The 12,580-nt window shown below is 41.4% G+C and overlaps 1 long non-coding RNA gene across 2 annotated transcripts in view; it reads left to right on the top strand.

Annotated features, from left to right (window-relative positions):
- The window catches only part of LOC131456871 (uncharacterized), a 238,869-nt gene that overhangs the window by 170,508 nt on the left and 55,781 nt on the right, over positions 1-12,580 (top strand). For both annotated transcript variants that reach the window (XR_009239948.1, XR_009239949.1), the window contains one exon: positions 8,571-8,671. This is a non-coding gene — a long non-coding RNA (uncharacterized LOC131456871). The remainder of the gene's footprint in view (positions 1-8,570; positions 8,672-12,580) is intronic.

Genomic DNA, 12,580 nt, shown 5'->3' with positions numbered 1-12,580 from the left:
CATCTGTCAGCATTCACAAATAATCTACAGATGAATTGTTTACATTGTAGGTTATTTATATCATTCAGACTTGCTGTTCAAAGCAACTCACATGGGAGTTGCTATCGGTCTGCCTGTCTATCTTTCTTTCTATCTATCTATGTAATCTGTAATCCATCCATATTTCTGATAAGTGGTCTGTATTTATATCACACTTTTCGAGTCTTGATGACTACTCACAGTTGTGCCATTCACCCATTCATTCACACATTCATACAGTGCATTTATGTGCAGCACCTTTTCCTTTCACACATCTTTCAAACTCCTATAAATTCATGTCAGAATATTTAATCAATAATAACCACCGTTGGTGGGTGTTGTAATTACATTATTAATTAATGTAAAAAAGAATACCACATCTTTCAATAAATATAGGCGTCATCATGTTAATGTATAGAAAACACAAAATCTTTATCTGTACATTCACAGTAACTGCATCTGCAGAAGGGGACACAAGTGACACATACTCAAGTACAAGTCCATTTTGTTCTACTGCCAGTGAAACATTTCCACCAGACGAGAGATGATCTGCCAGCTTGTGCTGACCTCATATTTGTCAGGCTGCGGCGTGTGATCATAACAAGGTCAGATTGTACAGTTCAGAGGTCGGCCGGATCAATAACCATGTTGTTTCCCCCCGCGTTGTCTGATTTGGCCGGTGTCTGGCCGCTCTGTGTGTGGCAGACTGATCTCCAGAAAATGGGAGGCTGTCAAACGACTGTGTCCATCAAATGGCCTGTCAGAGCCATTCATCTTGTTTATATGTGTCAGCGGGGGACACTTGTATACAGACAAACCCACCGGCTTTGAATTGTTTGGAGTTCCTTGATGTCCTGCGTGTGGGGGGTTGTTTTTTGTTTGCCGGTGTCTGTGTATTGATCAGTCCCTTTGCTAGGAATGCACAGTGTATTAGACATGAAATTACTGAATCATCGAATAAACAGGAGTCCTGCGGTGTCCTGGCAATGAAAGGTAGAACGCTCCCACTAGGTCTATGCATGATGTATTTGCAACTTAATCACATCTATCACATTTCCAAAACTTGGCTGCAGCGCTGTTTGCGCACTAAATCTCCCTGGGCTTACTTTCTCATTACATTTGCTTCCCCCCATTTCCACGTCTTTCCCAGGTTATGGGGCTAATTCCTCACGTCTCCTCCTATACCTCCAATCTTCTTCCTCGGGTGTTAAATTATGGATGAAACCTGCCTGACAAGGCACTGTGTTACATAAGCCTCCCTCCGTCCTCTCACCTGGATCCCAGCGGCTTCATTATTCTGTGTGAGGATCATTTGGCTGTGAGTAAGCCCTGCCCTGCCACATGGGTGTCGACATTAATATTTATTGGAAAGTCTTTTTTCTGGAGAATGAAGATACAGCGGAAAAAAGAGAATGGACGGAGTGTAGAAGAGGTGGCGGCGGCGAAAGATCATGCATGTGCACATGTGCGAGCGATAGCGAAAGGTTCAGAGCGCAGCCAAAAGGTTGTGAGAGCTGGACAGACCTGACACATAGAGGACAAATCAGCCATCTGTTTCAGGCAATGGTGTAGAACAGTTCCCCCTTTTTTTGCCCTTCAATTTTTTATTTTTTGGGAGAGAGCTAATAGTGTGTGTTTTATCCCCAGGCCAACAGCATGTTGGGTTATTTATTCATTATTTGATATTGTGTGCCAAGAGTGTACCCTCTTTTTTTTTTCTGCAGATGCTGGCACTCGTGCAGCATTTCTCCTTTAACTTGGCATATGGAATAATGGAATCTGGTTTGGCAAATGTTGAAAAGGAACTTAAAGCAAATTAAATTAAAAAAAGAGAGCTGCTACGAATGGGTTTTTCCTCCTATATGACCGCCTTTCCGCAGAATATGCAATACACTCCCAAAAATCTTCTTTTGACTTAAAATTGTTTCATTTAGAACATAATGAATGCTTCCATCTCCTTTATACATTAACTTGTAGATGAATTGATATATAAATTCCATTCATTTGGGATTTCTTTTACATCAGTTCTAGAATAGAAGCTGTACCCGAGCATCGGGCGGCTGCTGTTTTATCCGAGCACTTGGATGACACGTTGTCATTGACGATCACCCCCGCTGCCCTGTGATTAATAATCACCTCATGTTGGGAGGCATAATCGCTCCAGGCCATGTAATCCAGTTTGTTGTTTGGGCCCCATCTGATCTCCGGCCAGAACATATTCAAAGTGGACATTTTTTTTTAGGCCTGTTGCGCTCGCTATCTTTTCATAATAAGAGCCAATGACTGTAAATGCAGAATGTGTTTACTTTTGAATATGCTGTGACTGCCTCCCAAAGTGCATATGTTTCTGTATCAGCACCTCAGATGTTTATTTATTTATTTAACCTTTATTTAACCAAATAAAAGACCCATTGAGATCAAGACCTCTTTCACAAGGGTGACCTGGCCACGGAAGACAGCAGCACACGTCATAGTTAATAAAAACAGGGAGATAACAGATACAAAACAGATAGAGCAGTGAAATAAATGTTGATAATTTTAGTTCAGTGTGGAGGGTATTCCAAGCAGAGGGGGCAGAGGCACTGAAAGCTTCTTTTTTTTCCCCCCATTTCAGTCCAAACACGGGGGAGGTACAAAATGTTATTTGAATGTAAGGCATAATGGCTTTTTGTTCTCTGAAGAAAAGTGCATAAATAAGCGAGAACCAAGCCAAGAAGAGCCTTATAAACCAGAGTCATCAAAGTGTGTAGGGTCTTTCATTCAAGGAAGCCATGGAAGCTTAAGCATACAGTTCACAGTGGTGGGTGAGGCGGCTACAACCAGTGATAAACCGAGTCAAGGACTGTAGGCAGCTGTTTGAAGCACACATACACACATGTAAAAGAAAAAGTAGCTGGTATCAGATGTAGCTCATGCTGTAGCTTCTATAACCTTAGAATTATAATTATAATCTCACACATCATCCACTCTACCCCCTGCAAATATTTCATAGTAAAAGCCTTGAAAAAATGCTTGTAAATTGTGAGCAAAAAATGAAATGTGAATGGAATTTGAAATGTGTTTGTGACACATGCGACACACGCAAGGTAATGATGGGCTGTTTACAGCTGAACTGAGGCGTTGAGAGAAAGAGGAGTCAGTCAGTCGTTGAGTGGAGTTTGCAACAAAAAAAGAGGATCAGCCACTTTATTAGGACAAGAGCAGAAGCTCATGATTCCACGCTGCTCCCCAATGTCATCAAACCAGCTCTTTTGTTATTATTTTGATGACAAGACAGAGAGCGAGACCCCTTGTGGCCGAAGTGACATTATGTGCGTTTGACCGAGAAATAAGTCAAAGTAGGTTCAGCTCTGTTTCGAAAGCATTTTTTCAAATTAATTTCATTTTGTGTTTTAAGTGTGTATAATCATCACATCTATTATGCAGCTTTGCATTTTTTATTTGTTGTGCCTCAGTTTATTGTTTTGTTTTTCCCAGCTATACTGTTGTTGCTTTATATTCAGCCAGAACAGAGGAAGATTTCAACCAAAATCCCCTCAACAACACAGTGTGTGTGACCCACAAAACTTGCAGCTATTTTGTGAATTTTGAGGCTTTTTTTTTTTTTTTTTTTTACTTCAGTTCTCTTTATTTATGGCCTTGCTGAACAGATTTAAAACCATCACAAATCTCTGCTTGGATTACTAAACCTCTGAAGATGCTATAAATGCAAGTGATGGCTCGTTGGGAAGCCAAAGGGGAGCACGGCAGGGCAGCCTCTCAATTTAATCTCTGGGCCAAACTCTGGCGTCAGTATCGAGCTGAAGGTGGCAGATACCTTAAATTCATACAACAAATCCTATTCTGCTACTGCTGTTGGAGGCCTTTTTTTTCTAAAATCAAAACATCACTAATTCAGGCCATATGCTGTCAGATCTATGTTTTGACAGCAATTTCTGCTGAAAAACCAACTTGTACCAACAACCTTTGCTTTTAGGGCCAATTTTTGAAGTGTTTACAAAAAGAGAGAAATGGTCATTGCGCACTCACAGGTGCTGGGGCATATGGTCAACTCAAGCAGCGAGCATCTTTTCTCAACAGTGACGTGTTTCCTCTCTCTCACAGCTGCTCGCCATAGGTCCCAAAAAATAGAAAATGCACAAAAGGTGACGACAAATCAATGCAGAATCGGCTATAATGAGCCGACCTTAGTCCCGGCACTGCCTCAAGCAGAGTGCTGAGAAGTCATTTTACCACTTTGCCTGTAATCCCCGGTCCATTCTGGCTCACCTTTTAAATTCTGACACCCAGAAACTGATAATTACATTTCAAAAGTTTCTCTTTTTTCTCGGCCCGTATGAGTCACAGAATGTGGCAGACGAGACGTGTCCAGGTTGGTGAATGTCCTGCTGCGTGACTCAGTATTTGTGGGTGATTAGCCTGATAATTATTTTATATCCTAACCTGTCAGATGTCGTGCTGCACCACCGCAGAGTAAACAAGCTTGTTCTGCAGGCATTTCATTACCATCAACCTTGAAACTTTTCTTTATTGTCAGTGACACTTAAAGATGTAATTAGGTCCAATCGTCGATGATGTTTTTACAGCTTGATCTGCGCTAACAAGGGTACAGATGATAAAGATGGAGTTTTTGGTCCCCGTTCAAATCTGAATTGTTAAAATGTGTGTCTCTGCCAATCGAGGTTCAGATTGCCCCCCCCCCCCCCCCCCATGCTAATTGAATTTACACATGCACATTGAAGCACTTTCTCAAATTGTTTGATTATAATACCGGTTAGTGTATATTTGTATAAATACAGGACATTATACAGTGATTCTGGTTAAAGCAATACTTCACCAATTTGCATTTATCTTTGTATTACTAGACACTGTCTTTTTTTTTTCTAATTTCCTAAAGTGGATCTAAAGTCACCTGGACCGTGCAGTAATTACTTCAGACGGTGCGATGGCCTTCTGGGCTGTATGTTTTGAACTCGGACAGGTTTTAAGGTTTGAATTTGAGCTCCCCCTCCCCAAGTACAAATGTATATTTCAATTTCAGATTATAAATGACAGCCACACTTCACACAGAGCGAAGGGCCTTTCCTCACTAACAGTCTTTGGCAGGGCAAAGTCATCGACTCAGGGAGATCACTTCAGCCAGTCAAGTTTAATTTTCTGTTATGAAGATACTCAGGGAAATAATTTTAATTAGTGACAGTTGATATGATCTACTGCTGGCAACTCTTGCCTTTTCAGCCGACCGTCAACACGAGCAGCTACAAATGAGGTTCTTCTGTCTGACTGCTTAGTACGCTGCTGATGATATTTACTGTAGCTTTCAAGAATCGCTTTATTTTGCCAACATGAGATGTTCAGCTGTCATTAGTGATGCTGTGTTTAGTGCTACACTGCGTTTGATCATGACATAACGACGGGTTTCATCACAATGAGTAAGCAGAGTGTTTACCGATGTGTTCGTGACACACAAATGGAGCACACGTACAAATATGACATATACTGTATGTCATAATAAAATCCACTATTCAGGTTCGTCGTTAGCTAACATTAGCTTGTACATGGAGAAAATACAAGACTATAAAAAGACTGTAGCAGTAAAGCTGCAAGGCGTTCAGGCTTAAGCAGTTGTGCGATTTATTTATGGTTATTTATATTAAAATTTACATGGTCCTCCTTTACCGGACCTTTTTCTGCCTAATGCCATGATTCGGTGCTGTCAACCCTTAGAGGACCATACTGTATATGAGGAATGGTAAATAATTCATATGCTCAGTCCTTAAATAATTTTATAATATATAAAAGAGCACCACCTTGGGGTTTAACCTATATGGTATATGTGATACAACGAAGAGGAGAAGATTTGACACAAACCTGACAGATTGAGGTTAGACCCGAAGTCAAGACGAAAGCTAAAGACCCGTTCAAAATGTGCCGTTCAATTACATGCACACAATCTCACCGTCGCGCAGATAAAAATAGGATTGCCAAGAAGTGTTTACATTAGTGAATGAACGCTACGGCGCTACAAGTTAATGTAATGCATGCTGCATATCGGATAAAATCCCTGGAGCAAGTGTGGAATAAATGCAATATGTGCTCAAACAGTATGGTCACACTGGAATGAATATACTCTGAAAGCATGTGTGGTTTGTTGGTTCAAAGGCCCAGCGTCGATACCTATAGTGGCTCGTGGCATTGCACCTTCCAAGCTCGCCTCTGGAAAACTTCGTCCCTTGCAGCCACTGGCCTAGAGCCCTGCAACACTGGGAGTCTCATTAAAAAGATATAAAAGGTTCATGCCACCGGGGTGAGGGAAGCACTTGATTCACTTTAGGACTTTAAACCTCCAGCTCTTCTCTGTCACCACTTGGCAATGCTTGAAGGTCGGCTGGAGAACAGTTGCACCTGGGTTCTTGACTATTGCTGTCTTCTAAGACACCAGGCAAGGGTAAGTTTAAAGTAGGCAAAGTCAAATAAAAAGTAACACAAAAATGTGTGCCGTCATTCAGGCCTCTTTCAGTCCGTTGTAGAAACCTCACGTAAGAGTCCGTTCTACTAAAAACAAAAACAAAACACAGTGGTTGCGTTCATATATATCACAATTTAAACGGGAATGCCCCCGAATGAGGCAAAATAATTCTTGAAATTGGCTGGGATAAGACAAACAGGAAGAAAACATAGTTGGGAATGGCTGACTGAGCATTCTCAACTAATAACACACACAAGCACTGAGCAGGACATCAGTAGATCCATCAGTTTTATTAAATCACCATAGCTCAGCCAACTTGACTGATCCAAACCAAAGTATACTTTTAAAACTTGTCCCACGTGCACTCTCTAACACACTCATTGATTGTTTTACATACTGTTTTTTTTCTGTTTAAGCTGTGCATCAAAGCACCTGTAGTTTTAAGTACCTTTCTGTACCTAGTCTTTATCCTGTGCCACCACTTTATATCGAGCATAAATTACACAGTAGTTACTCACATTTTCCCGCAGCAACCTGTGGTACGGATTCATCAAAGTGAACTGTAACTTCAGCGGTTAGTTGTAGGGTTGTCACGATTCACCAAATCCTTGATAGGATTACATTTGCGATTTTAAGGACACATTTGATTCTTGATCCTTTTTTTTCTCTCTTTTAGCACAGATTGTTCTGCCATTCTTCTTCTAGTCTAGGATCACTGGGGGGCGTGGTTAAATCCTTTGCTGAATTGAACATCGTTTTGTTCAATATTCGATTTACAATGGAGATTGTGACACCTCTGGTTAGTTACTTCCACTGGTTGTTAGAATAATAATCTCCGTACTAAAAAGACACAAACGTGAGCGGGTTTGAGTGGACGAAATGCAAGAGTGCGTTCCGTCTTTTTATTTGTGGGCTGTTTTCAATTTGAATAAGTGACCATGCGACGCTTTCTGAGCACATTAAAGACGCGGCGCCGTATTCCTGTTCATCAGCACGTCGAGGAGAGGTAAATTTATTCATCTACCGAGGAGAAGCCTGATCTCTTTTCATATCCCATTTGCATATTTTCAAATGGTCTCTCTTCATCTGTGCTTTCACACACACAGAGGATCACAGAAGGGTTTGACATCAAATTTACTTTTTTCATCCTGTTTTAAAAGTAATAAAGTTTGATATCCAGGGTGCATGGTGTTTCTTTGATGGGATACACATTAATAAAATCTGTGGGCACAACATAGAGAGAAAGTTGGTGTCACAACTCCACCCACTAATTTCATTATTATGCATTTAATCCCTGCATATCAAGTGTCAGTCAAATAGAAAATGAAACATTTAAAGCCGCAGTGTGTAACTGCTGAACATAAATGAAGTACATTCAACACCATGAGACTATCTTTGTCTATATCAGTATAGTAGTGTTTTAAATCTCTTGTCATCAGGCCAACATTCCCGCACAGGATATGTGGCTACAACAGGTGTGTATTTTATGGCTCCAAAAACTTTTGCAGTTTGGCAAAGATAAAGGTTTCTCGCTGGGGAGGTTGTTTTTTGCAAATTACTGCAAAATTTCTTTGCATTGTGGTTCACTTTGCAGTTTGGAAATTGAGTAAAAAGAAATGTGTATATGTATATATATATATACTATATGATATCAGATATCAGGGAAGCCAGCTCATTAGATATCTTTAAAAAGAAGACTTAAAACGTATCTTTTTACTCTAGCCTTCAACTATCTCCTTTTTATTCCACCTCGTGTTGTGTTTTATTTGCATTTTAAAGTTAAAACAGGGCTTTAACCTCTTGACTCTGTAGCCTTTTCCTGTTTTATTCCACCCTGTGTTGTATTTGTATCTTTTGTTTTAATCTCAAAGTTAAAACAGGGTTTTTACTTTTTGACTTTAGACTTTTCCTTTTCATTCCACCCCGTGTTGTATTTGCTTTTTAAATTTTTACTTTGAGCTGAAATCCTTGTATGAAAGGTGCTCTACAAATAAAGCTCATGATTATTAATGTTACAATAGACCAGTAGTGACATTGCACTCCTTGTTTGAGATTGTTAAACTGCCGTTTTTTAACATTTCAGATGCCTGATGAAAGGAAACCATTTATTCCTACTTGGTGCACCTCCTTTGCTCCACTTCCACCACCAGCTCTCCTCTGTTCCTCCACTTTGACCATTCAGAGGTAAATCTGTGCTTCTTGTTATTTAAAAAAAAAGAAAAGAAAAGAGAAATGTATGCATGCAGATGACCCTAAAAAAAAAAAGAGTCTCTGGATTCACATCAAAGTTGAAGCCACTGTGCGTGACAATAGGAGCCCCACCACCACTGAATATATGATATCTGATTCAATACATTATTCAAGACTCGCTCCTATACATATTCACCAATCTGGAGTCAATTGAGCTACAAGGCTGTGCAGTTGCAGAGATGTTCGCAGCCAACCGAGTCCAGGTGGCAAAAGAGAGAAAGAGAGAGAAGTCACACAGCCAGAACATTCAATGAGAATCTGTTTGTGAAAAGCCATTGAGAAGAAGTTACTTTTGTGTTTGTGTGTGTATGGGGACACTTTAAAGGGCTTTTTCAGGGTTAGAATTGGGTTCAGGTTAAGGTTTGGTTAATGCATTGTGTCAATAATGTGTCATCACTAAGGCATAAGTACAAGAATAAGCTTGTGTGTGTGTTTGTGTGTCTTCTCTTAAACGACTGGCCATGAAATATTTTTACCTTCTGAAGCTGTGAAAGTTTCCATTTATGAAAGTCAGGAATTTGTTGCTTAATGTGTCCTTGAAGGCTTTTATCCAGCGCTGTCTTTGGACACGTTGGGCATTCGCCGCCGTGCACAATACAATACGCACAATGCGCCGTCCGTGAATAGGTGTGACGTTTTTTCTTTGAGGCACGTGTGTGTGGTCACGTATGAATCCATTTTCCCCCTGACTGAAAAGACAAAATGTGGGCAGGGGCCCTTTTGTGCCCATTTCACGTCACACTCTTTATCCTTCGAGTCGTCGCGTACATGTTGCACTTCCCCGCGTCAATCGATACACTTCGAGCCAAATGTTAACATTAGTTAGAGAGGAAGAAGCAGAAGAGGTGCATTGATTCATTATATAAGGTGGTTTGTGACATTATACAGTGTATCGCTGGACAAAAGTGTAAGTCCCTGAAAAGGGCATTCCAATTCATTTACCAGAATATGCTCTCTGTGTGTTTCATAGAGCGCTCATCGCGTCGTGAGATCGGGCTTATCGATCACTTTAGACTTCATTAGAACAGCACTTACGGCGTGTTATGTTTGATCAGTCGTTCGCAAATAATCATTAACGTGTCTGAACATTTTTGCCTTTTATCTTTTCGTTTTGGAGAGACTAATCAGGGAGGACGTTCGATAAGTGGCGAGGCTGGAGAATATGTCTGCACTTTTCTTCATCAGAACGTATCATCTTTGTCGCCTGTGCGTCTGCTGAGTGCTCCCCCCCCCCCCCCCGCTCCCTTTATGGATATTGAGCAGGTTGAGATAGAAGAAATCAATGACCAAAGTGTTTGGGAATAAAAAGATGATTTAATTAGGAGCGACAGAAAAAGACGGAGGCTCCGTGTGTCTCATTTCAGATTCAGAGGATCAAATCCGTCTCTCTCTCATTATCAGATTTCCCAAATAATACTTTAAAGGCAGACAGTTGATATATGTGTGAATGTGTGAATAAATCACTTTGCGCATGTACAAGGCCGACGGACAGACGTGGACATAATTAATAACTCAATTGTAGTTGACATTGACACAGAACAGCACTCGGCATTAATGATGTGATGTTTTACATCTGTAGCACATACATTATCGCATGTTGACTACTGCAGCTCTACCCTGCATTAATTAGCTTGGGTCTAAATAACGTAAATAACATCTGGAGCTGCTTTGTATGAAATGCACTCACACATTCAATGCTCCTTCTCTGTTCATTGTTTCATTCTTCTCTCCTTTGCCTCCACCTGCTCGTTTCATTATCCTTCTTCCCCTATTTCAGATATTCTCCTTTATTTACCCCCTTTTATTCTTCTCCCCCTTTGTCACGTCTTTCTCCCTCTTTAGAGAAAGCGCGGCCAGTCTAAGTGAGCGGAAAGCCGCGGCCAGAAACCGTGATTGATAAATCCCTTTTTGCCGGTGACAGCGGCCTCCTCGGCTCACATCACAGCCCAGTATCGGCTAAAACGCCTGCTGATGTTCATGCACAGCCACAGTCAGTGGTCTGATAAAAGCCTCCAGAGTCACAGTGAATGAATTAAGAACACTATTTATGTAACATTTCTGCATTCAGATTTCTAAAAATGACAAGACTAAAGTAGTGGTGCTTACCCCAGCCAAAACATTTCCAACACTTTAAATTAATAAAATATTTCCATTGAATAAAATGGAATGTTTCATTTTAGCCACCTTTTAATGGCATAATCCACTTTGCCGAGATTATATTAAGTACTACTTGATAGCAAGTGTGTTGTCGTTTGTCACTATTCACAACTATTCAGTGCAGTTTGCTGTCACGTCTCGCCGCGGTTTAGGTTGGTTTTCCACTACAAAAATAGTACCTACTCGACGTGGGCGGAGTCATCACTGTAGTGACTTGTAAAGCAGTCGTTTTCTGTGCAACTGAATCATTGGAATCAGTTCATTAAAACTATTTGTTCACTACTTCCTCCATGACCGGAGCACAGACTCCGTCTGACACAGTCACTGGACTGGAATACAGCGGCAAGGGTTTGTGATGCCGCTATCATAGTGGAAAAGCAACTTTGCCGTGCCGTGCTGTGCCGTGCCGAGGCGAGGCGAGGAAATACGCCAAAAGCAATCAGTCAGTTGATGCAAGTATAAAGAAAATGACTTAAACCAGGTTCAAACAGATGGTTAATGGTTTGCCATTTACTCTGAACACGTGTTAAACGTGTGTGAACTTTTGTTCAGTGCAGTCATCTCCCCAGCGTTGAATCGCTTTCCAATAAAGAGACACAATACCTTGGCGCTTGACTCGGGTGTTATCCAAACGGCGATAAGCACGCGCGTGCAGTCGTCGTGGCAATGCGTTTGATGAGGAGACATTATTAAAGCCTCACAAAGAACACTCATCACAGCACGCGAGCCCTGTATCAAAATAAAAGCCATGCATCCATAAACTGACATGTTAACAGACGACTTCTGCTCAGCCACACAATGATAGGCCTTTTATGGGAAATTTAATAAGCCCCTGTTCGCGTGTTACCCACATGCCTTATCGCCGCCAATAGAAAAATATCCATTTGGCCTCTGACATCTTCAGAATTATGAGCCTCTCGCTATTTATGAGCACGTCCCTATTCTTTACCCCACATCCTGTTATGCCGCCACCCACACAACTCACATCCTGACTTATTACATTTGTCCCCCCCACCCCTTTCTTTTTATTTTTCCTCTTCCTCATCTCCTCCCTTTCGCTGTACCAAACAAGAATCAGCTATTTAGCCTGTTAAGCCAAAGGCCTTAAAGTGGAGGAGGCGGGTTGGTGGGGTGGGTGGGGGGTTTGAGGACCTGGCAGGGCCACTTCTCTACTGATCTGTGTTGTAGTGAGTGGGTAAAGGCGGGGTTGGGGCGGATGAAGCGGATGGAAGCGCGGGACAGGCAAGCGGCATTTACATACTTTTGTGCCAAGAGCTGATATTTAATTACCAGGCTGCCAAGATGGTGGGGATCAGTTTGCGTGTTCTTGATCATAGGCTTCTCGTGAGACCGCTGCCGTGCAGGAAGGGGCCAAGGATATTGTCAACACAAGTGGCTGGTTGTGCACGTGTCTATGTGCCAAGTCATTTTTCTGCTGGTGTTATCGCAGCATATACTGTAGTAGCTTTATTTAAATGCAGCCTTTTGTTTCTTTTCTTCAGTCGAACCTTAATCTAGGTCAGCCACACTCTTTTTGCTGTAAATGTGGCTTCATGCATTCATGTCCTTGTTATCTCATGTGCTTTGTGTGAAATTGCAACACACGAGACGTTTGAGGTTGGCAACGTCACTGGCAACTAGGGCTTAATCAAGTATCCTTTTGTCCATAAGATGTAGGAAAATGTT

Source organism: Solea solea, chromosome 3 (genome assembly GCF_958295425.1).
Source record: "Solea solea chromosome 3, fSolSol10.1, whole genome shotgun sequence".
NCBI lineage: Eukaryota > Metazoa > Chordata > Actinopteri > Pleuronectiformes > Soleidae > Solea > Solea solea.
Note: the sequence above shows the minus strand (reverse complement) of the source record. Positions and strands in the feature narration are given on the sequence as shown.